The 24,236-nt window shown below is 39.4% G+C and overlaps 1 protein-coding gene across 9 annotated transcripts in view; it reads left to right on the top strand.

The window, feature by feature from the left end:
• The window catches only part of DLG2 (discs large MAGUK scaffold protein 2), a 1,053,001-nt gene that overhangs the window by 921,979 nt on the left and 106,786 nt on the right, over window positions 1–24,236 (top strand). The gene's annotated exons all lie outside the window — the stretch shown is intronic.

Here is a 24,236-nt window from a genome sequence, read left to right as displayed (position 1 = left end):
GAGTGACAATTTTACTTTTCCTTTGATCCGTAGCAGTATTATCACAGGGGTAGTTGTTGCTCGTGTCTCACTGTGCCTATTCTTTTTGTTTCCTCTGTGGGTTGGAGAGGCAAGTTTGTTTTATCAAAATATCGAGAGGGCTTGGCAGAACAGCACCTGTTGTCTTATTGCTGTATTATTAGTAGCTGGAGAGAGACACTTTCTTCTGGAGACCTTTCATCTGGTATCAATCAAAAATGTTTACTCCGTAGTGATTTAAACCTGTATTGTGACTTCTCATTTAGAAATAATCTATTCCATGAGTTGTATGTGAAGCATCGAAGCTGCAGGACAGATTCTGTTTTACTTAGCAAGGTGTCTCATTTTAGCATCATTTTTTATTTAAAGAGGAAGGCTATGGGCAAAGTGGCTTTTGCCATGGACTTTCATTGCAGAACAGATTTGCACTTACTCTTTATAAATCATAAATTTTAAAAAATCAGAATTTCTTGAGAAGATAGTTTGCTGGCAGCCTAACAGACTAGAGCCTATTTCTATTAAAGAGTACATACCTTTGTCAGCAGTGCTTTATTTAAGAGTATTTCACTGCTTTTTAAGCATTCAGATCTATTTTCAGTGACCCCTGTGCTAGCAAATGAGATTTCTTGAAGTGTGAGCTTCTGGCTTTGCAAGTTCTCCTCCTTTCAGAAATCTGTGATATTGCATCCATCTGTCTAGGCATTTATATTGCATGCATCGCTATGGTGTAATCTCGGCAATCTGAACATTAACCATGTAAATGTATGTACTGTAACCGAGGAAGTATAAATTAGGACAGGAAAAGCAATTCTAAAAGGAGAAAGTTATGATATGGGCATATGGCTCTTATGGGCACCAGAGCTCCAGACTCACTATTTGTTGTAACACAATAAATTAAGCTACCAACTAGTTCAGTCTGCAGGCAGCGGGATGGAGGCTTGGGCACAGATGAGACCAGCTTCTTGAAGTTCGGTCCAGATAAGATCGAGGCCAACCAAATGGAAAGCTGCCAGAGGACCTGGCAAAAATCACTTTTAATCCTGAGTGCGTGCCTACTGCTCCTTTGTGGTCATACTCAGGGAGCATTGCTGAAGGAAAACCGGCGTTACTAAGAATTGTATTTTAAATCCCCTCTGGGCACAGAACACAGTTGTTTTATCTGGATATGAGTTTGCTACTGTTATCCATGCCTCCCACCTCGCAGTAAGAGACGGCAGTGCTCTCTGTGGAGCACCGTGCCTTAAATCCCCTTGGTTACCAGGGCTGGTCCAGGTAACAGCCGTCTGCGTCGTTAGTAGTACATGCTGCTGGAAATGCACTACACCACAACTCCGAGAAGTATGTTGGCTTCCTGTTCATTTCTGAATAGAGATGACATTTTAGGATTGATGCATAGCACTCTGGAATAGCAGAAAACTGCTCTCCAAGAGGAACCTTTCTCAACATTTGCCTTTTGGTTACAGCTGAAACCAGCTAAGGCACCTATATTCAGCTTTTCTTTCATATAATGAAGATTATCCAATGTATTTTCAAAACATCTTAGATAAAAGTCCTTAGCTTAGGACTTGATCTTTTTTCCCTTTTCCTTTGATCTGAAATACCTCAGGTCTAGCGACCTCGAGGTTTGCTGTGAAGTCCCATGGAAGCTGATGGTCAACATCAGCTGATGGTCAACATTTCTGGTGAAATACAGTATTGGATAAGCCAGCATTACTCTCTGGAGAGTTATTTTTTGATTTGCAGTAAAGACAGCTAATGTGTGACTGTGTAGTTGGTGCAACCGTGCTTTTTGTCTGTATCAAAAATTACTGGAGGTTGCAGCAATGGTGTGCAAACTCCCATTTATGTGCCCGTAACACCTCTGTTTTCCTCTTTCAAGCACACACGTACAGAACCAAACGATACTTTACTGAGTCTCGAGTACAGAAAGCTCTAGTGCATAGAATTGGAAGCTATTAACTGTATATTAAATATCTTCTTACTTTTTATAGAAGAGACTGATAACGTGACATTGCATACTATTTTGCGGCATTCTTAGATTTTAATTCAGTAGTCATGATGAGTGTGAGATAAAGCTGTGCAGACAGCGGCAGTCATTGTGATGTGCTTTCAGGGAGGATTCGTTCAGTAGAAAAGTGGGTTGGAATGTTGGTTAGACATGTAGTGTCCTCAATGTTGGGAACAGCCAACATAACTTTATGGCTGGAAAGAGACAGGATATAGTAAAAGATGATAATGTGTCAATGACAAACAGTAGAGATTTTTTATGTCCAAATGGTTTGTTTAGTGGTTCTCAGTGTCTTGGCATCCAGATGCATTACACTACTGTTAAAAAAAAAAAAATAAAATAAAAAAGGAGCTTTTGATGTAAGTAGTATTTGCTGGGGAAAAAAATATAAAAATAAAAGCAAAGTGCATAACCCCTGCACTTTGCTTTCTGCCAGACGGTTAAAGCAACAAGCAGATCTGTCTGTCCTTGAAACCTCCCAGGTGAGGAAGGTGTGCTCCTGGGTAATCGAGCTGGTTCTGGAGAATTCAGCACTAGAAGTCAGTAGGAGCCAGATGTCAATGAAATAAAGTAATACAAATGCTTTCTTTTCTGCCTGGCATTTAATTTAGTCTATATGATCAACAACATGAAGTATTGGTCCAGGGTCCTTCTCAAGAGACAAGCTGCTCATGTCAGCTTTGGATGGAGTTTCCCCATGTTTTCAGGGGACATGGATTGTTGGAAGGGTACTGGTTGCTATGGCTGTGTCGCCATCACAGAACAGTTGGAGAAGCTGCCCGTAAATAGAGGTGTAGGATTCGGCTTGCATCCAGGATCAGCCCTAGTAAAGGCCCTACAACTTTGAATCCTGCAGGCAAGTATTACATACAAGTTCCAAGAGAGAGCTGCACTGGAAGTCACTGTGCATTGCTCTAGACACACATTGTGACCATGTGTAGACAAAAAAAAAAGTCTGTGGAGACCCTCTTGTATAGCCTTACAAGAAAGTGGCTGGAATCCCATCAGTTTGCAGGCTGAAAGCACTCTTAAATATCTGCTGCTCCTCTGGTCTTCAGTTTTCTGTCTTGACTGAAATCATTAAAGATGGAGAGCATTTGTCATTCCACTTGCCAATATGCAAACAGCAGTGATGCTTATCTGCAGCAGATTCATTCATTGTCTAAACAGTGGCGTGCTGTCTTCTGTCCTGTGCAAGTTTCAAGTTACTGGCTGGTGGTCTAAAGCTTAGTATTAATATACAGTTTGATGGTTGGTTGTTTTTTTTTTCACTACAGAAAAAAAACTTACAGCATCACCATGTTTCCACCTGGGAATTACCAATGCACTCACTCAAAATTCAGTCTGATAAAACTCCAAGATTGAGTCCTGATACCCAGAGTATTTCCCTAGTGTTAGCAGAATTCTCCTATTAATTTAGCCAGGCAGGAGTGACCTCTGGATTGACAACAGTTTTAAAATCCTGAGAGTTAATACATCTTAACATCACCCTGGTCAGCTTGTTGTGTTCGAAGTACCTGCAAAGTCATAGAGTGGGACATGGTGTGTCCCTTCGCATTCGTTACTGTACTCCCAATGAGATGTTTCTTGTTTGGAAGACGACAGAAAACCACCGCTCTGTAAGCGTGATACAACACTATTTGTGCTAGGTTTTAAAGAAAGAGATTAGTGCACCGGCGTTTGAGCTAAGCAAATGCTAATTTAAGAACCTGCTATTATCCCTTTTTTGTGTTGTGGTGATAACCTTTAACATTATGAAATAATAAAGAACTGATTGAACTGTAGCGTGTGCAGCCACAAGCTGAAACGGAACGACTGAACTACCCAGGCAGACTGTAATGAGTTCACTTTGGGGTTTTGTATTATTGCTTTATACCTATTTATTTCTATATTATAAATGTATTGTACTCTTTGAAGCATTTTTGCTACATTCAATAATATGTACAATGAGTAGAAAAAACATTCAGAGCAGCTAGTAATACCAGGAGCAAACGTTTCTACATAGCAGTGTCTAAGAGAAGTAATGGAAGTATTACTCACTAAAGAAAATCTCTACTTTCTTTCCAAAAAACCTACTTGTAGCTGGTTTAAGAAGGTGCAAGCATAAATACCATCACCCTCAGTATACACTACCTTTTCAAGTAAATAGTATTTAATTCTCTCTGCATTTATTTATAGTACCGTTAATCTCTGTCTGTCTACAGTAGTAAATCTGTGTCTTCCACTACCAAAATATACCTTGAGAAAGGAATCTGTTATCCCAGATGGAAAACTGGGAGTGGACAAAATTATTATCTGCCTAACGTCCCGTGGACTAGCCTTGCCCTTCTTGAATGGATGTTTCTGATGCACGTTGCATAGAGAAATGACAGTGTAGACTGGCTGCTGCTGGTTTTGAGTTAGGCTTTAGTTCAGAAATGCAAAGTAAAATCATTAGTAGGTGGCATTAGGTGAAACTCAGCTGTTACCAGCAGTTGTCTGGGTTTCTCCTTTTTGAGATACAGTCACAAGAGTTAAATAGTTCAGTGAAATATACCCATCCAACACAGGACCGCATTTCAGAGGAGAGTGAAAATAGCACTCCTACATACAAAACAGGTTTTCCAGGCATGGAATTACTTTAATTTCACAATATTTTGCAATTAGTCAGTTAAAAACCCTAAAATTTTCTAGAGGTGTTCTAAAAATGTTCTTATTTGAATTAAATAAATTGTTCAGGAATACTAAATGTAATTTAAATGTTTCCTGTTCATGGTTGGCTGCTTCGATTCCAGTTCAAATTTTATCATCTTTGAGTTATAATGGTAGACTGATCAAGTTTTACAAGATTCTTGAAACAGCTTTGTGGAGCAACTCAGGTATTTTTGGGGTAGCAAATACACATTAGTCTTTGTAAGTTTGTGTGGTGCAAATATTTTGTACTCAAATATCTTCCTTTGTTTTTATTCTTTCATTTCCTGCTGCTCACACCTGACTGCTGAAATGACAACACTCATAGTCAGCTTTCTCCTGTCTTTTCAGAGATGTGAATAAATTCTGCTTTATTTTTATTAATTTCATTCCAGTGCATTGGTATTGAATGGTAGTGATATGAAATAGCAAAAGTGGAAGGGCTGGAGGGCAGAAAGTAGGTAGAACTGCATATTTTTATGCATTTTCTAGTGGAATTACTGTGAAGTGCATGTGTAAATTTTAGTTCAGGTTTATCTGCCATTCCTAAATTAGTCTGCCTATTGCCCTACACTATTCATGAGCCTTAAAATCCAACATTTTACCTCAATTGTTTGAGATATTTAATGTAAAGTGTGAGTCAGTGGCTGATCAAAGAAGCACCTAGTCTTACCAAGATTGAAACACTGAAATTTTCTGTTTCCTTTTATTTTTGGTACGCTTGGTTAATAGAGGAAGAAAAAAAGTTTAGGCTGTAGATGATGTCTGAAGGCCTGTCAACTGGTTCTAACAAAAAAAAAAAGTTTGATCCAGAATTAATGATTTCTCTTTATCATGGAAGGTATTTTTAAGATTTGAAACATGGGAAGAAAAATGACTAAGACTTGTTTTACTTAAAATTAGTCAGCTACCTGGCATAGGTTCTTTTGAATCTGTACAGTAATAACACTTCTATCTTCTGTCTTTCTTTTATGCCTTGTGCCTTTCCCCAGGGTTAGGTTACCTTACCTGAAATCCTGGACTATGCTGAATTTTGGTATAGTTAGGAGTTATTTTAAAAGTATACAACAAAGGTAAAATTACCTGATATTTCATGTCAATGAAATGTCCAGTTTGTTCAGGCCTATATGTGTAAACTCTTTTTTCCTTATTTCTGCTGCCATTTTTAGAATATAAAGAGAAATATTTGTAGAAGGGAGACATCATAATGAAAATCAGAAAATAAAACTCTAAGTAGATACTGCTGGGGAAAAAAAAAAAAAAGTATTCTTCTACATTCCGGCAAAGCTGTCAGATTTATGGCAGCAGCTTAAAAGTTAAAATCTCAATAACAACACCTGGAAACGTTTGATGGAAACCTTTTAATTGTTGGATGACAAATTATTTACAACATTGCTCCTTCCTTTCCTACCACTCAATTTTCAATTGCCCAAAACTGTCATTTGAGGCAGTGAGAAAAGAGGGGCAGGAGGGGCCAGCATTTGAGAATCTGTGCTGAAAAATGGCATCCCTACTGGCAAATTGTATTTAGATTTGATTTTTCAGTGAAGAAACACACTTAATTTACTGGTTTTCCCAGCAAAAAAAAAAAAATTACACATTTCAGTTTAACTTGAAAGTAAATAACTTGAATTCAAATATTAAAGTCACTCAGTCACATAAGGAATGGAAATTGTAAAGGCCTAAGCACTGATCTGGAAACATTCAGAGCCTGACTCTGATCTTCGTTACAGCATTTACATGCACTTAAAAACGCGCAGACCAGCCTGAGAATTCAAACGTGGTCAACGTCTCCTTAACCTCTGGTTAACGTCTGTGAGGGCTGACTCGGCCTTTCATCCTTTGCTGGATATGCCTCTTGCTGAGTGTGACTCTGAAACAATCTGTAAGTCTTTCAGGTAAAGTTGTAGTCAAACTAATCTGCTCAGTCTGCAGATCAGGCACCATTTTAATTTAGCCACTGTTCTGTTCCTTGGTTTACTTGCAGCACTTCTGTAATTGTGACTGACATTCTTGAGGTGGATACCATTGATATATGGTGTTCGTGTTGCATTAAGTTTGTGAAACACATGAGGATTCTTTTGGATAAAACACAATATAATTGCGAATTATGTTAGCACATGGTTTGGAATGTCAGCCCTCTTTCAGATAAATTGCATAAGCTGCCATAATAGATACATAGCATAAACTGCCATATAAAAATAAATTTAATGTATAATCTTGAGGCATCCTTTTTTTAGCGAAGCTCCTTCTCTGACAGAGAAGCATCTGAGACATTATGATACTAATTCCCTAAATTTTTGTTTCAACTTTTTTTTTTTTTGTAGGGTTGGTTAATGCAGAAAGGAAAGACATTTGAAATGCTGTCAAACTGTGTTTGAGCATATGAAACACATGACATCTGCCATTGAAAATGATGCCCCAAGGAATTTCCTAAACATTATTTCTATAAATGCGAAATGCGGCCACCTCTGCTGATGAAAGGGCAGGAAGCTGAATGCCAAACATGGCAATATTCTGCATTCAGGGAAAAACAAGTCAAAACAAGACTCATTTTGCAAGATAACCTAATACGTTTATAGTGTATGTGCAGAATAAGTGTGTTTTTAAGTGCTCGCCTAAAAGTTCTACAGCCAGGAAGCTGCACACAGATCAGTGTATTTTAATTCACAAAAATGCAGTGCTTGGTTGATCTTCTCCAGGATTTGTACTTGGCCTCCACCAACTCCAGGTATTTCAAATATAGATTCTTAGTCATCATCTCTAGTGCTAAATGCCAGCAATTATAAGTACTGGTTGACTCATTTCTATACTCCATGAGATTTTATGGCTGTTATAAAGCTTTGAAAATGCTGACAGACCTGTAGCCATCGTGTGCACTGCCAATATCATGGTGTTTGATATTAAATATAGCTGGATATTAAACCTTTATATTGCTGTACCCAGTTGTTCAACAGCACTGTCACCAGGGAGGATGATGTGAGCCAGGGGACAGTAGTACAGCTAAGTGTACTATTTTATTTATTCTAATGATCTTTGCATTCTAGAGGACTTCAGTTGTTAACCATACATTATCTTGCCAGTGGTGTTTACCAGCTCTATATTCCTAAGTAGAAGAGGAGAAAGAGCTTTGGTTGTGTATTACATCTGTATATAACCAGAGAAAATTGAACCCGTTGCTTCACAAAATAGTAGAACAGTCAAAGCTGGAATTGTCTAGTCCAACACCCCCCACAAAAATAGGTTGCTCAGAGTGATGTACAATCAGATGGAAGCTCCACAACTCTCTGGGCAACCTGTTCCTGCATCTGATCATCCTTAGAATAGAAGTTTTTTCTAATGTCTAAATGGAATTTTCTATATTTCAATTTGTACCCATTACCTCTGTTCCTTTCACTGAGAAATGTATTCTTAACTCCTCTCCATCAGGAATTTAGAGTGTAAACTGGCTAAGATCTCTAACATGCAGGACTAATGAACTTACTTTACCAAACCATTCCTCAGTGTTTAGGGTGTAACATCCACTTCGCCTTAAATATGGTAAAGAGGAGCCAGACTTCTCAAAAGATGTGTGAATCCTTCTCAGTATTCTGAGAATACTTCTCAGGTTCTTCCCAAATGCTAGGGTCCTCTCATTGCTAAATATCATTCTTCTTGTTCAAGATTTGAATTAAACCACACTACTTTTATCCAATACCTTTTCTGCTTTGTTCAGATCTGCCAAATGCTTGCTTAGAATTTAAGTTCACTTTGAAATTCTGGTGGGTAATGAGAATTATAGATTCGTCTGCTATTCATCCTTCTATAGATGGTAATTATTTCTGAAATCTGCCTGCCAGAAATTAAACAGAATCTCATTCAAACAAAAGAAACCTTTCCTTAATTGAGTGACTTGCCTACATGGCACAGAGTATTAAAACAAAAGTGCGCTTTGGCATTGGGTTGGCTGATTAAAAAAATCCTCTATGAATAGAGCATGGCCTATATAAAAGAAGTTAAAACCTCAAATTTACTTGCATTTGTTAACGTCCTCTTTAGCAGCCTTTCTACTCCAGAGATTTCCCTTCTTTCCTTTCAGAGTAAGTTGTTCTCATTAAGCTCTGTGATTACAAACAAGGCTTAGCACTATTAAATGACTAGATATTTTTATGGCCAAATGGGATTACTTTGATAATTGGCTCTGATCTGTTGCGGAGCTTGTTCTCCCACACTTGCTGCATCAAGCCTTGTAACATGATAGAAGTACCATCCAACTGACATTTCCCAGGTCCTTTGATCCTGGATCTCTTCAGAAGTTTAGTTTCTTTTCAGCTGGAGGCAGCATGTCATAGCCTTTCCAGAATTTCTTTATTTCTTCTGTCCTTGTCCATGTTGATGCCTTCAAAACTTTGTGGTGAAATTGTGATGTAAAATGACAAGGCTTAAAATAGGGGTATCATCCCAGTGTTTCATGCACCCATTTCTTTCCCAGGTCCTCAGCTCAGCCATCACGTAGCCTGGCCAGATTCTACTCTTAGGTCAGCACTCTGAGTTAAGAATCTGTGGCAGATCAAGAATAAGAGACTGACAGAAACCTCCAGCACTGAAATCAGACTGACGGCATGGTGTCATCCACTAGAAGTTATGGCATTTCAGATCCATGTATCTTTGTGTTTGGAATGACAGATCCGTTTGATAAAGGGTGTCTGACCTGTGGAAAACAGACCAGTCAAACACTCAAAGCAGGCAAAACCAAATTAAATCTAAATAGTTCCTTTCTCTTGTTGTGGGCACGTACTGTCTTATGGAACAGAAAGAACGGGTGCCAATGTAGTCAGTTTGCATCTACAGGTTTGAGGAGATGCAGAATTCAGAAGAATTATCTTGCATCTTGGTTCTCCTCAAAACTGAAGCCAACACAAGACTTTCTTCTGCCTTAAAATGAAGAAGTGTTGCTATGTCCACAGAGATGTGTAATGCATTAATCTTCTCTACCCACTGTGTTGATAAGGCCACCCCACTGCTATCTAAACACTTGAAATTAACTCTTCAAATGTAAAAGTTCAGATGTTGCCCTGATTACTTTTCTATTTATTTCTTTGGAAAGACTGGCAAACATTGACTCAGGCTTGATGCTATTTATTTAATGTGGGATTCTATGATGATGCATTAAAGTGGATACTTGAGAGAAAGGGAAAATCAGGCTCCCTGTAATACCGTGGAATGTATTAATAAAACTCAAATGGTCTCAGAAAGCAGATATGTGACAGAAACTCAGGTCCTACAGTCCCTGCAGTCTGACCTAGGAAAAAAATCTTCCTTCCCTACACATATGACACTTTATACAATTCCAAGCAGTACGGCCCACCTTGGCCTCATTCTTACAATGGCTGTTCATAGTCGCAGGGTGCAAAGATTTTCTTTTATCTATCAAAATTAATCAGAAATGCAGACGTTGTGGAGTTAGAAATTGTTTATGATATCCATATCCCCAGAGGTGTTCTCTGTAACTTTGAGAAGAGAATGCTTCTGTATTTGGAAATCCCAAGGCAGTGAATTCATTAGAAAGTTGGGATTAGCCAGTAACAATAAAAACACCACTCTGTATGCCAGGGATGCTTCAGAGGCTTTGAAAGCTTTACTTGATCAAAATATATTCACTAGAGTATTTTCTGTAATGGCCAAAAGGTGCAGCAGAGGTAATTCTCATAAAACCTTCAATAATCTGTGTATATTTTCAACTGGCATTGTTTTGGGTGTAAGAAAGACCACGTATTTTTGTAGCAGCTTGTCAGGCTGGGGGCTAATGCATGCCTTGCACTTCTGTGCCTCTGCTGTGATTTATTTGGAGCCACGCATGTTTATGGCAGTGCTTCTCTTAACTAGCCAGTGGGTATAATCCTGCCAAGTTCTGCTGTCAGTCTGTCGGTAAAAATAATATCAATAGTAATCAGCCACTGCCCACTTCATCCCTCCTTCCTTCTTTGCTCTCAGGGGTACCCAGTGTCAGGTGATGCAGCTGCCACTTTTGCTCCTGTCTTACAGAAAAGGGATTTTCCCTTAGAGCTGTCCTTTAGCAGGATGTGACCGTTGCCCACACCGCTCTTTAATATCCTATAATAATACATTTTTTTAAAGCATTAAGAAAAGGCTACCTTACGCACAACCGACTGTTTGGATAAATGTCATGCTCAGCCTGACATTTCTTGCTGCTCGTCCTCTGCATAGCCGAGCGAGCCGGGGCTGCGGCCCCAGTGGGTAATGGGGGAAGACATGGAAAGGTCATTGTGATGATAGCGGAGGAGATACTTTAAAGCAGAACCCGAATAGAAAGTCTTGTAGAGGCTGGCATGCAAATTAAAATTTAAATAAGTTTGACAAGCTTTCCAGCAAGACATCAAGCTGCCAAAGGGCAATTCTGCCTTCTCCAGGCCTTTTCTGCCCTTCATGAGCATGCTGCAGCTGTTTCCTCGGCCAGCAATGAGAGCAACCTCTGGGGGAAGGAGGAATATGAAAGTCATAGTGATTCTTAGCAGCTGTCACATTTGCAACGGTTTCTATTTAGAGTATTTCATAATCCTTTTTTTTTGTGTACTTGCCTTAGAAATGTAAGTTACGCAATCACTATAAATGAATAAACATCTATATATATGTACACATGGAAAGCATCAACAACAGTCTTAAAGCTATGAAATTCTTACAAGCTTCATGAGAACAGGATAATTGTGAGAGACTATTCCAGATTTTTTGCATAACTAGATAGCAAAGAAATTGGGAAAGATGAAGGGAGAAAAGAGAAAGGGAGTCACTGACATAGGTAATTTGTTGAGTTATATTCGAACTGTAGTAGAAATTAGAAAAGGTTGACAAGGATGAGAGAGGCTTTTGAAAATGAAGGAGCTGAGGCAGAAGTCACAAGATAAGAAGTCTTATAATTCTCAGAATAGATTCACCTTCACCATCCTGGTGTCAGAGAGATACGTGAGCAATGGTTATTAGTATTGCTTTGAGAAGTCTGCTTTGATGTGGTCTTATTTGTTTTTTCACTAGAGATTTAATTCTTTTTGTTTTAACATCTGGCAGAAATTCAATTGCATGTATTTAAAAACATATGTACATTTAACCAGCCATCCCCTCGACATCACTTCCCGCCCTTTGAAGGATGCTGCCCTCCTTTCCTGGTGCCTTACGGAGCGGCCGCTTGTCATGCTCTGCACAGCAACACCAGCTGCGCCGCGGACCTCTGCAAAGCCGGTTTTTGTTTCCCTTTGTCAGTGCACGACACTCGCTGCCTGTTGGGATGCTTTTAGAGGCCTCCTGAGCCAGCCATCTCAAAACAGGAATGGTTTGCTGCAGTAATAGTGTCTGCTAATGTCTCATTACAATCAATTTAAATGCTTCAGTTCCACTGAGAGCTAATAACACATGAAAGTCAAACTAGGCTCGTAATTTCAAAGACACATATTTTTTTTGTAATGAACTGAACTATTACGCCCTGTTGAAAGCTTGACTATCAAAGATTTTAAAGCTGTGTTTGTAGTGTCATTACGACCTCCTCTTATGTGTCTTCTAAGCTTGGAATAGTACTATATTCTCAGCTTTCTGTTTATCTTTAATAAAATAACAAAGCTTTACCTGTTATCCTTTACAATTTTACGTATTTGCAATACGTATTTAATAGTATTAAAAATTAAAGTATCTAAACAAATGTGATCTGCCTAGCTTCCAGAGAACTTCACATTATACATTTATAGAAAAGAGTTTGTTTGATTGCCCTCTATTTACTTTATCGTAACTCAATCTCTCTCAACTTGATTGTCTTTCAACTAAATGGCCTTGTGAAAAGGAAAGTTAAAGTAATGCTAGCAAATTGCACCTGAAATCATTGTGGGCCACTCTTCAATGGATATTTGACATAAGAATGGAGACAAATTGGACCCAACAAGCTCAATACCTGGTAGAAGTTAGGGAAATAGGAAAAAAAAAAAAATGAGATGTGTATATAAAAAGAAAAATCAAATTTACCTGGTCTTCAAAAAACTCAGGACCCTGCCAAATCTGGAATGAGTAGGATGCTGAAGGCTTTGGGAAAAAGACAAAAGAGCAGTTAGGCTGAAGAAAAGGAAGATAAAACAGGCTTATGTATTCTTTAAAAATAATTTTACAGGTAATTTAAGAGGGATAGTGGAGAGGTGAGGCAGACAACTGAAAAGAGGAAAGAAATGTGGGGATTAACCGCTCTGGATGGGCAAAGAACAAGGCACAGGGCACATTGACATACACCAGGCAGTTTGCATGTGGAAAAATACAGAGCTATTCATCCCCAGCCTATGGTGCACTGTGGGCTGTGGGAGGTAGAGGAGGATGCCTGGCTCTTGCTGAGCCTCCAGTGGGGCTATGGATGGGCCCAGGGAGCAGCAAAGGGGTGGAGGAGCTGGGAAGCCTGAAGGTTGTGGTGGTCCTTGCTCTGCAGGGGCTGCAGAGAAGTAAAGTAAAGCTTCTAAGAAGATCTCTTCTCTACCCACTTGTACCCAGTGCCTTGCCACAGCTCACTGACCCCACTGTTATGCTCATTAAAAACAGGGCTACTCTTCAACTCTACTGCCAATTGACAGCAGACTCCCACTGTCGAGAACCATAGAATCATAGAATGGTTTGGGTTGGAAGGGACCTTTAAAGACTATCTAGACCAACCCACCTGCAAGGAGCAGGCACATCTACAACCAGAGCAGGTTGCTCAGAGCCCCGTCCAACCTGGCCTTGAGTGTTTCTGGGGATAGGACATCCACCACCTCTCTGGGCAAGCTGTTCCAATATTTCACCACCCTCATTGTAAAAAATTTCTGTCTTATATCTAGTCTAAATCTACTCTTTTTTTAGTTTAAAACCATTACCCGTTGTCCTATCACAGCAACAGACAGAACTGACAGGGCAGTGGGGGCAGAATTTAGGCTAGTTTTACCATAAAATGCAGTGTTGTGTGAAGTTACAGTCTAAAGTTGTAACAGGAAGGATCAAGAGAGGGGGAAATGTGGGCTTTGATTTATTGTATTTATTATGTTGAGGACAGAGGACAGAAAGGCCTCAGCACAGATGGAAACCCTGCTGTTATTGGCAAGGGCAAGGAAGGCTGGTCCACAAGGCTCCTCCTGTACTCAGTGGAGAGAGATGGTCCTCTAGAGGATGGTGGCCCTGAATTGAGCTATGGGTGAGCCTCTCTTTAGAGTCCCTAAAACATTAACCCAAATAGGCTGAAATCAGCCTTTATGAATCCCCTGTCATCTGCCCACCTCAAGGTACAGGGTGGGAGGGCAGTGGACAAGAAGGGATCCAGGAGTGGGGCTAGATTCTGAGGATCCAGCTCTGTTTCCTTTATGTTATTGTGGTAGCACGTCTCTGAGGGAGGATAACAAAAGACTGCAGCTTTAAACTTAAGGAGTGATGGTTCTAGATATTCAGAAAAAAAACCACTCGTATGGGACTGTAGTCCTTGAAGTAAGGCGAGTTAGGCAAGTTGCAAAAGTTTAGTTTAACACAGACTGCAGAAGAGAGAGCAAAAATCCCTTAATTAGCCATTCCTAGCATAGCTAGTCACTGTCCAGACAGCGCAAGAATCGTCACAGCTACAGGACAGCTTAGTTCAAACTGTGAAGCTTAATTTCCCCTATTGCACTGGCAGGTGATAACAATGTTTCTTCAGCCTAATGTTAACAGGGAATAGAAATTGTCTGTCCGCTGCAAGACATTATTTTTTAGTGGAAGAACAAAAAACAGCAGGCACAGAAACCAGTTATCTTCTCTCTTCCTGTCCTTTAACTCTGAGCCACCCCCTGGTTTGGCTTGACTTCAACCATGTTCTCTCTCAGTCCTCCAGGTACTTATTTTGTATTATTTTCCCGTCTTGACTATGAGAAAGAAGGGGAGAATGCAAGTCCCTCTGAATTTTCGTACAGTCTCTTGCACTTAAGGTTTTGTGCATGAAAGATTTTTATCTTCTTATCTTCATGCTTTGCCCTAGAAGTCATCCATAACCCTCTCAAGATGAAAAGGTAACTCATCCTGGAGAACAGCCTGTGCTGAGACCAACCAGCCTCTTGAAGAGGCTAAGGAAGCTGCCAAAATCTTTTATCCCATTAATTTCCATGTCTAGAGCTAATACATTGCTTATTCACTTAGGAGTGAGTTTTATGATAGATTTATCCAAAGGAGATAGTGAACTATCACCTGAGTTTTATCACAAGTGAAAGCTAAGATGGGTTTATGCAGCATTCTTGAAGCTTCAGTGTCTTGTATCAGTCAACAGGAAAATACCGTTATTCCATAAAATGCCACTGCAGCCAGATTGGTTTGGGCGTCGCTGATTTTGTGTGAATTAGCACAAATTGGTTTTCACATTAACCTGCTTACAGCCGTGAACACTGCACTAGGTACTAGGGGATTCAGTTAATTACAATAATAATATTTTTGTGCTAATTACAGGAACACACCAAAAAGGTTTCTGTAGCAGTACTAGCCCATTTTATAGCATGTAGGCCACTGGCAATAATGAGCTTCAGCTGTCCCAATTGTTATACACTAATTTTTTTTAAGGTCTCATTTGTGACACTTGGAGACTTTTTCAAAAGGTTTTCACTTGCAAAACCATCCCTGGTAGCTAGGTTTAGCTGTGTTCCTCTTTTTCATTATTTTTTGTAACTTTACTATAGTATTAGTTTTGAAATACTTCACATTGCCATAATGTTTTCTTTTATTTGCTGTGAACTAGGAGGGATGATCTTAAAGATCAGCAAAAAAAGCTTCAGATGAGACATTAGGAAAACATACAGCTGCAGAAAGGAGAGTGGAGCACCAGAAGAGACTATTTGGGGTGACTGAAGTGTCTTCATCTCTGGAGATCGTTAAGAAAATTAGACAGACATCTGTAAAAAGATACAGTTGTGACTTACGGCCTCTGAGGCCTTTCTGCTCCCTCTCTGGCAACCTCTCTGTCTCCTCTTCACTCTGAGAGCTCAGACTCTTGCTCCAGTTGCAAGTTTCTGTTGCCTGGCACCCACACAAGCGTTTGCTGTTTGTCCTTGGAAAATGCAAGGGAGTGCAATTTGATGCAACACTTTGTCCTTGCAGTCTAAGCTAAATCATCTCAATTTGCTTCAGAAAGTGCAGTCAGTTTCCCCAGCGCAGATGACATTTGGGAAGTTGATCACAAATCCCAGATCATAATGCACTCCCAGATGATCTCACCCAAGTCTCTCATTTGATCTGAGTATTTCTCTTTCTCAGAAGAGTGTGTATATGAAACTTACGTAATTCTTTATTCTCCAAGAAATTCCTTAAGTTTTTATGGGTTTTGACCATACCTACCCAAGCTGTCTCTGCAAGCTCTGTGCATGTGACATTTATCAGCGCTAAATGCTGTTTAATCCTATAAGTAAAGGGATCGTCTTGATCCATTGCTTTTTCCTACCTGGATCATCCTGGACAGTCAAAAGCAGTGAAGCAGAAAATCAGAGAGCCTTGGAGAAACCAGCCTGCCAAGGCCAACCCAAAGTACAGCATCAACAAAATATTACAGACTATCATCATTTTTGCCAACAACCTCTTCAGGAAAGGAAAATCCAGTCTGGAGATCTCAAGTAAATCTTAGGCTAAAGCCATAGACTGCAATGATGAAAAACTGTCACTATATTAAAAATTATTATTTCCCAACTGAAAATAGGTCTAAAAAAAATTTGCTTTTCAAGGGAGCATATGGCACTGGAATCCAACTGATGTCATTAGCTGTAGGTTGGCAACTGTGGGAAAGTCTGTAGCAGTAAATAGTTAACACTTTACAGAGCTCTTTTTTTTCTCTCTCCTTCTCTCTGCATTCCATGTGTGTGTATATATATATATTTGCATTCAGTGAAAGATATATATGCATTGAATTGACTTTCTATAAGGTAGTGTAAAACACTGATAAACTGATAATACTGATAACGTTAGGATAACAAAGCATTCACTTACTCCAGAGAACAAACAGTTGGTCCCTGCGAAAAGCTTTTGAGGTTGTCGTTGGGGTGTGTTTGTTGATGAGAAGCTCAACATGAGCCGGCAATGTGCACTTGCAACGCAGAAGGCCAACTGTATCCTGGGCTGCATCAAAAGATGTGTGGCCAGCAGGTCGAGGGAGGGGATTCTCCCCCTCTACTCCGCTCTGGTGAGACCCCACCTGCAGTACTGCATCCAGCTCTGGAGCCCCTAGCATAAGAAGTGCGTGGACCTGTTGGAGAGAGTCCAGAGGAGGCCACAAAGATGATGAGAGGGCTGCAGCACCTCTCCTATAAGGACAGGCTGAGAGAGTTGGGACTGTTCAGCCTGGAGAAGAGCAGGCTCTGGGGAGACCTTATTGGGGCCTTTCAGTACTTAAAGGGAGCCTATAAGAAAGATGGAGACAAATTTTTTAGCAAGGCCTTTTGTGACAGGACAAGGGGTAATGGTTTTAAAATAGAAGGGGGTAGATTTAGAGTAGATATAAGGAAGAAATGTTTTACAGTGAGGGTGGTGAAGTGCTGGAACAGCTTGCCCAGAGAGGTGGTGTATGCCCCATCCCTGGAAACATTCAAGGCCAGGTTGGACGGGGCTCTGAGCAACCTGCTCTGGTTGTAGATGTGCCTGCTCCTTGCAGGGGAGTTGGGCTAGATGATCTTTAAAGGTTCCTTCCAACCCAAACCATTATATGATTCTATTCTATGATTCTTATTCTGGGATACTTATCAGAATCATGAAAGAATATAAGAAGCCTGGATATCAGATGGGAAGTTTCCAGCACTTCCATTTTCTACTAATCTGTAAGCCTTATACCTAACGTGGCTCACCAGCACAGCAGGGAGACAGCAGAGGTCTTGTAGGATTGTCCCTGATCTTTTCAGTTTTTACCTAAGTCTATGTGTCTGGCACACCTGAGTTGAACAAAATCACTGAAGGTGATAAAGACACTGTAGATAGAGGGCTTGGTGGTTAGTAATAGTCACTGATGTACATGTTGTCAAATTAACTTTGCTTTTTCAGTTTTCAATCAATGGAAGGACTGTAATGCAATGAAATTTCTTACATAGTACACAGGACCAGTGATGGGATGGAAAATAACTGGAAGATGTTGCTGTGCTGAGGTTAGGCAGACCTGCTTACTCCATCACTGAATACTGGAGAATTGGCACAGGGAGTAGGAAGGGCCTCTCAAATACCTACTCAACTACAGATAGTGCTTTATCTGGAAAATGACACCTACAGTGTCCATCAGAAAAGGAGAAAAATGAATGATGTGCATTCAGCAGACCTGAAGATTCGTAAGTCTGTCCTCAGTAGTATGTGGGGTAGTATGTGGGTGGTAGAACACTGGCCCAGGTTGCCCAGAGAGGTGGTGGATGCCCCATCCCTGGAAACATTCAAGGCCAGGTTGGATGGGGCTCTGAGCAACCTGATCTGGTTGGAGATGTCCCTGCTCCTTGCAGGGGGGTTGGTCTAGATGACCTTTAAAGGTCCTTTCCAACCTTAATGATTCTATGATTTTATGATTCTGTGTAGAAGCATAGTTTAAAACACAGAGTTAGAAGCAAAACAGAGAGATAAATTCAAAATGGGATTAAAAAATATAGACAGGCAACTTTTTTTTTATAGCAGTCTTTGATAATATGTTTCATTTTTACAAAGAGCAACATGATTGATGCAATATGTCTGATTTTTCAGGAAGTCATTTGACATTGTGTGATATAGAAGACTGCTGTTTAAACTGGTAAAGACGAAGATTAAACATTTTAACAAGGATAAAAAAGCCAACTAAAAGAGAGGCAAGCATACCAGAAAATACTGAAGCAAAGATTGGATTGTTTATTTAGCAAAATGAAGATTGGTAGGTGGAAGTTGTGTTCTCTGTGTAAATGTCTCATGAGAATCAATATACAACAGAAAAGAGCAATTTACACAGAGGAACCGTGTTGGTGCAAAAGCCAGTATGTCAGCTTCAGCTGTATCTAGTTAGAAGAATGAGTCTAACCATTTGTGGAATGGATTCTGTGTGTGATTTGCCACCGGTTAGGAAACGCCAAAGTTGAACTAAATTTAAGAAAGTATTGGAATAGTTTATGCACAGTATTTTAGGTTATGATTTTCTGTAAAAGCAGGAATTGAGCTTGATTAAGAAGACCTTTTCAGCTAAGTATTTTATGCCACAAAGTTGTGTTTCTGGGGTTCTGTGAGTGATGAGCTCAAGAATATCAGCAGTAATTGCAAAGTATGTGTTGGTATTACATTGATTTTTCAGACGTTATTCCAATTTTACATGATCTGATGCTAAAGTTAGTATTTCAGAGCATCCAGACCATCATCTGTAGCTTCCTTGTCGAATTAGTGGCCAATTGCACAGCATACATGTTTGCAACCTAGATATCTTATTGCTTATTCCTTATAATAAGCTAAGAGGCATGCATGGAGCATGACTTATCCTGAGGTAATATTTGTATTTGTCTTGTTTAAATTCGTTCAGCCTTATAATGTGCTCAGCCATTCCCTATTACCTGTTTGCATTAGAAACAATAATCCCCATTAATCAGGAAGCTCTAGGAAACTAATACAATTCTATAGCTGCTCTCAATATTACCTCTTAGAAAAGATCAATACTCATGTGGGAATGTTTTTATCCATTTCATTCCTTTCTGCATACTTCTTTTTTTATTGTTGTTGTTCAGGACATTTGAGGGGTTTTTTTTTAGTTTTTTTTAATGGTAAAAATGGATCATTTTTTTTTTCCAGTCTTTGCTCAGTTGCTCTTTTTAATTCAATTTATTAAGTGTCCCAGACAGCTTTAGGAGATGGCTGAAGATATCCTTATCTGGAAGAAAAGCACAACTGAGTATAGGAAAAGGAAGGTTACAGGGGGTGGTAGTTTTTGCCTAGCAGATTTTGAAGTCAGGGAGTGAATCATTTATTAATGGCATTATTCAATGTTAGCAAATGGTATTAATCATAATAGCAAAACAGTCCAACCCAACAAGATATATCCATGTTTATTTTCATAACACTTTTGCCCAGATTCTGCTTGTATTGCTGATGGTTCTTCTGATCTCTGTGCTTTTGCTAGTCTGTAAGGCTGTCCTGATAGATTAATAATTACATCAGATACTATGGGTATTCTTGCTACTATTTCTTTTTCTACTTTAGATTATAATTTCTAAATTATTTGTGGGTTGTGGTTTTGAAAGGTTTTTTTTCACTGTAGGCTACAGCTTTTGTGCTGGTTTATGGAGTAATAAAATCACGTTAACTTCCCCACCACTCTGTTTTCAGAAAGAAACTTTTTTTTTCCCTAAATCTTTTTTAGGAACTCCTTTTTTATCTCTTCCCACTCTGAATATATCAGAATTTCATGGAGTATAAGTACAAAACTTGCGTATGATGTCTAGCTGTGAAAGTTTTCATGTAAGTTTTCATAGAAGTTCACTGGGGAGTTTTGAGCCCTGATTTAGCAGTGTCTTTTTGCATTTTTGTCTGAAAATCAGGCAGGTCAGACTGGTCTACATTTCCAGTTTTATCTCAGAAAAGATTCTTGCACAATTCCTAGACAGATCATGTGTCTCCTTAGTCAATTAGGTTGTTATAGATTCTGGAGATTATGAAGTAGGATTCTACCCTTTTTCTTTTCCCAACACAGTTTAGTACAAGGTGGCATCATCTGCACGCAACAGTGCTGGGGAAGATACCGTCTGCCCCGATCGGCTCCCAGCTCCGTGTCACTGTATCCTGCCCTCTTCACATTTGCAGGCAGTTTTGTGTCTGAGAACTTTCCAATCTGCATCAATCAGACTCAGCCAGGTTAGCGTAAATAGACTGAGCGGGCTAACCCAGTTCATTCTTATCAAAAGATATTTGGGAAAACCCATATAGGTGGGGCACTCAGGAGACTTTTGGAAGGAGGACATTTATAAACACCTGGAGTCAGGTAGGAATCATTTATCATCAGAGTCTGAAAAAGAGGAGTATCTACCCAACGTAGGTACAGTGTTAGTCAACACCACCAAAATGGCTTCCCAGTATTCCATGCCTAGGAAACTCTAGAAGCGGTCAGCTCTATATTTTGTTTCCTCATGTCAATTCATGTCTTTAAGAGCTGGAAGCGGGCTAAGTCATCATCATCATTAAGAAGATACAGCTAATCAGTATAATATGCTCAACTCCCAAGAAGTAGAACTACACTTGGTAAAAACCATAAGCAAGAAAAAGCGATGAAGCAAAAATAATAAGTAAAAATTGCCCCAGGGCAATGATTTTGGATGGGGAATTGTGGAAATTGAATAAATGTCTGAAAATAAGATCCTCCACCACCAGCCTGAAGTGATGAAATAGCTAAATGTATTAGCTTAGCTATTAATAGAAAGTAGGTTTTGTTTCTGTGCAATGTCCCACATAAATATTTGTTGAAGAAAGAGGATTCCAGTGCAGGGAAGCTTTTTTATTTTTTTTTTCACCTTGAAAGAGTCATTTTGTGCCTAAAACACCAGAGATATCTTGAAACATTTCTGCACTGTACAAAACAGTAACTCCTACAAAGCTATCAAGGTTAATGAGACATATGCTGCTCTGTTGGGCAAGCATAGCTGTGCAAGTTGGATGCCTGGGGTGAAGTGCTGTGCCCAGCTTTTCCAAAATTTCACACTGTGCTGCGAAGGCAGACCATGTGTTGTGACACGGTTGTTTCAGATCTGACTCTCTGCTCTTTATTTGCCTTCCCCCTCCTTAGACATGTGTACAGATGTTGTCCAAGATGTAGCTCAACGTGAGCCTCAGGGAATTTGAAAAAGCGCCAAGAACAGTCCTGTTTAGTTCAGGGGTGCATCAATTCAGATAAAGTGGGGGGGAGGATAGATTTTGAAGAATACAGTAATATTCAGTGCAGGAACAAGTTTCCCAAAATATTGGGAGGAGTTGTTTTTAAAAGCCGTTGAGTTGCTTGCAGTTTTCTTCAGTGGTTGGAAGAAGCTGCAAGAAATTCCCAGCTGAGAAAGTCCAGGCTGACACTTCATCAACCAAGGATAGGCTTCAAGGGAACAGGTAAAATAACACCTCCGTGGGTTACATAGTCCTTGTCACTCACTAATAGCTTGATTTATTTTAGTACGTCTCTTTCATCATGAGGCATGAATTCTCTGAAACTAAAGCTTCTAGAGACTAATTTGGATTGGAATTATATTCCCCGTGACTAAGAATAGTGCACGATATTAGTCTCCTGAACATGTCGTAGGAGGAAGATATCTTTTCAGGTGTATTTATATTCACAACTAACACAATATGAGGGCTGTATCTAACGGTGCAACAGATGGAAAAAGCATTATATTCAGTAATAAACCAAATTAAAATAAAGTAACTGGTGATATTTAGGCAATGAGGCCAGCTACACAACAAATATGCAGGGTGAAATTTTAATTAGAAAAGAGGCCCACGTGCAAATACCTGTATATTGGTAAAGGAGAGCAACCAACCAATATCAAAGAACAAAGACGTTAATGGCCCTACTGTGCCGAAGCTTTAAAGGCCAAAGCAGTAAGTAAAATCAGTAAATATGCCCGGGCCATTATTTTTGACAGGTTCCTGAAAAGGTGTGTTGAAAATATTACCACAAAAACAAGCAGATATATTCAAACTAATAAAGACTAATAGGATGTAAATGTATCTTCCTGTCCCCAGTATTGAAATCTGTGTTTTTCATTTCCTTTGAGTGAGCTCAGGGGAGTTCTGTGCCTGATAAGAAATAGCAGCATAACTTGTTCTGTCCCTCCGTGCATCATGAATGGAGCGAGGCCTTTTGAGCAACACTTCCTCCAGTAAATAATACACTATTTCATTCCCTATTGATGTAATTAGAATTGTGTACATTTTTTACTGTCAAGTGATTAATTTAATGTTAAATTTAATTGATCTTTTGGACTTATTAGAAGCATAGCATTTGCCATACAATATAAGATCCAAAGTCAGCCTTGTCCAGAACTATGTCCCTAGCAGTGGCCAACACCAGACATGGCAGAGGAAGATAAAAGAACCAAAGGTACAGTGAGCTGTACCTAAACATAGTATGCTTGCTTGTTTGTTTGTTTCTTACAAAATTACCACAGAACACAAAGATTTTTCACCATCATTAACCTGCTATGTAAATGCTTGCAGCCTCAGACAGCTATAGAATTGAACTCCAAATCATCTAAAGACAACAGTCAAGGTACTTTTAGCAAAAATTGACTGAAAATAAATATTAAACAACAAAAAAAATTATAGACAGAACACATAAAATACCACATCTTTTTGCACATTCTTTCACTTTTTATATGTGCTACAGCAGTTTCGAAGCCTTCCAGAGCTGTGGGATGCTAGGCACCTTTTGACATAGGCCAAAGACACGATGTCAATCTAGCACCAATGTCTCTGCCTTAGGTGCTGTAGTATGATGAGACTTACTCTTTGTGTCTCACCCAAGTTCACACTAAATCTGCGGAAAAGCAGGAATCAGACCCAGTCCTCTGAAGCCTTAATGCTGATCTGCTCACCTTCCTCTCACCTCCTTGTGTGAAATGGTGGTGACTGGACAACACTGTGGGCAAAGGGCAGGCGTGGAAAACATTCTCTGTAGGAAGAAATGTGCTCTATTATTTTAAATCTTAAACCATTCAGCCAAAACATCTGCTAAAAGAAAGAGGGGAAAAAAATTTACATAAATAGCATAAATAATGTCACCGTAATAATAGTATCGTGCACATTGCTATCTCAGATGGCCAAGGCAATATCACTTGCTGTAGTGGCACAGAATTTTTGTTGCCATAAACAGAAAGGAATTAAAATCTCAGAAGGTTTAAGCTGGCCTGGATCCACTGAAATTATGCCAAATGGATACTGATGGAGAAGCTGATCTGGCAGCTATTCTTTTATTAGAGTGTCTAGAGTTAGTCGACATACCCTTTGTGAGGTGATAAAATTCTGTCTCTAACTAATGCCCTCCTAGTTTTTTTTTGTTTGGTTTGGTTTTTTAAGCAGTGTAGTCTGACAAAAATTGGACAGTTCAAATTTTACTTTCCTTTCACCCTCTGACAGAGTCCAGGAGATATATGCTGCCTTTTCCAACCTCCCGCTTGCGTTACAGCCATCACTACTTCACCATTTGCTGAAGTGGGTTAGAGATGCATTATTTCAGAAGCACAAAAGCAGCAATTAGGAAATCTGTTATCATCTAGCAGCAAACAGTGATGATCCTGAATTACACAGGAAAGCAAATTTTGATACCTGCTGACAGAAAGAATTGCTATCTCTCTAAATGTGCCAGCACTAAAAGCGTTCGAACTAATAAAGACTTGGACTGTGATACTGAGCTATTATTTTCACTATTGTATAATATGTCAGCATCTCAGTTACTTAACTATACTTTACTTGTAGGATCAGGGCTTTTTTCTTTCCATGTTCTCTACATTCAATCAAAGCTACAATCTTTATTGTAAACTTAAAAGTGAATAACACCAGGAATGTAGCTTTGGAAAATTCTGCAACTCTT

The sequence above is a fragment of the Chlamydotis macqueenii genome, chromosome 1 (assembly GCF_036417535.1).
Source record: "Chlamydotis macqueenii isolate bChlMac1 chromosome 1, bChlMac1.mat, whole genome shotgun sequence".
Lineage (NCBI taxonomy): Eukaryota > Metazoa > Chordata > Aves > Otidiformes > Otididae > Chlamydotis > Chlamydotis macqueenii.
Note: the sequence above shows the minus strand (reverse complement) of the source record. Positions and strands in the feature narration are given on the sequence as shown.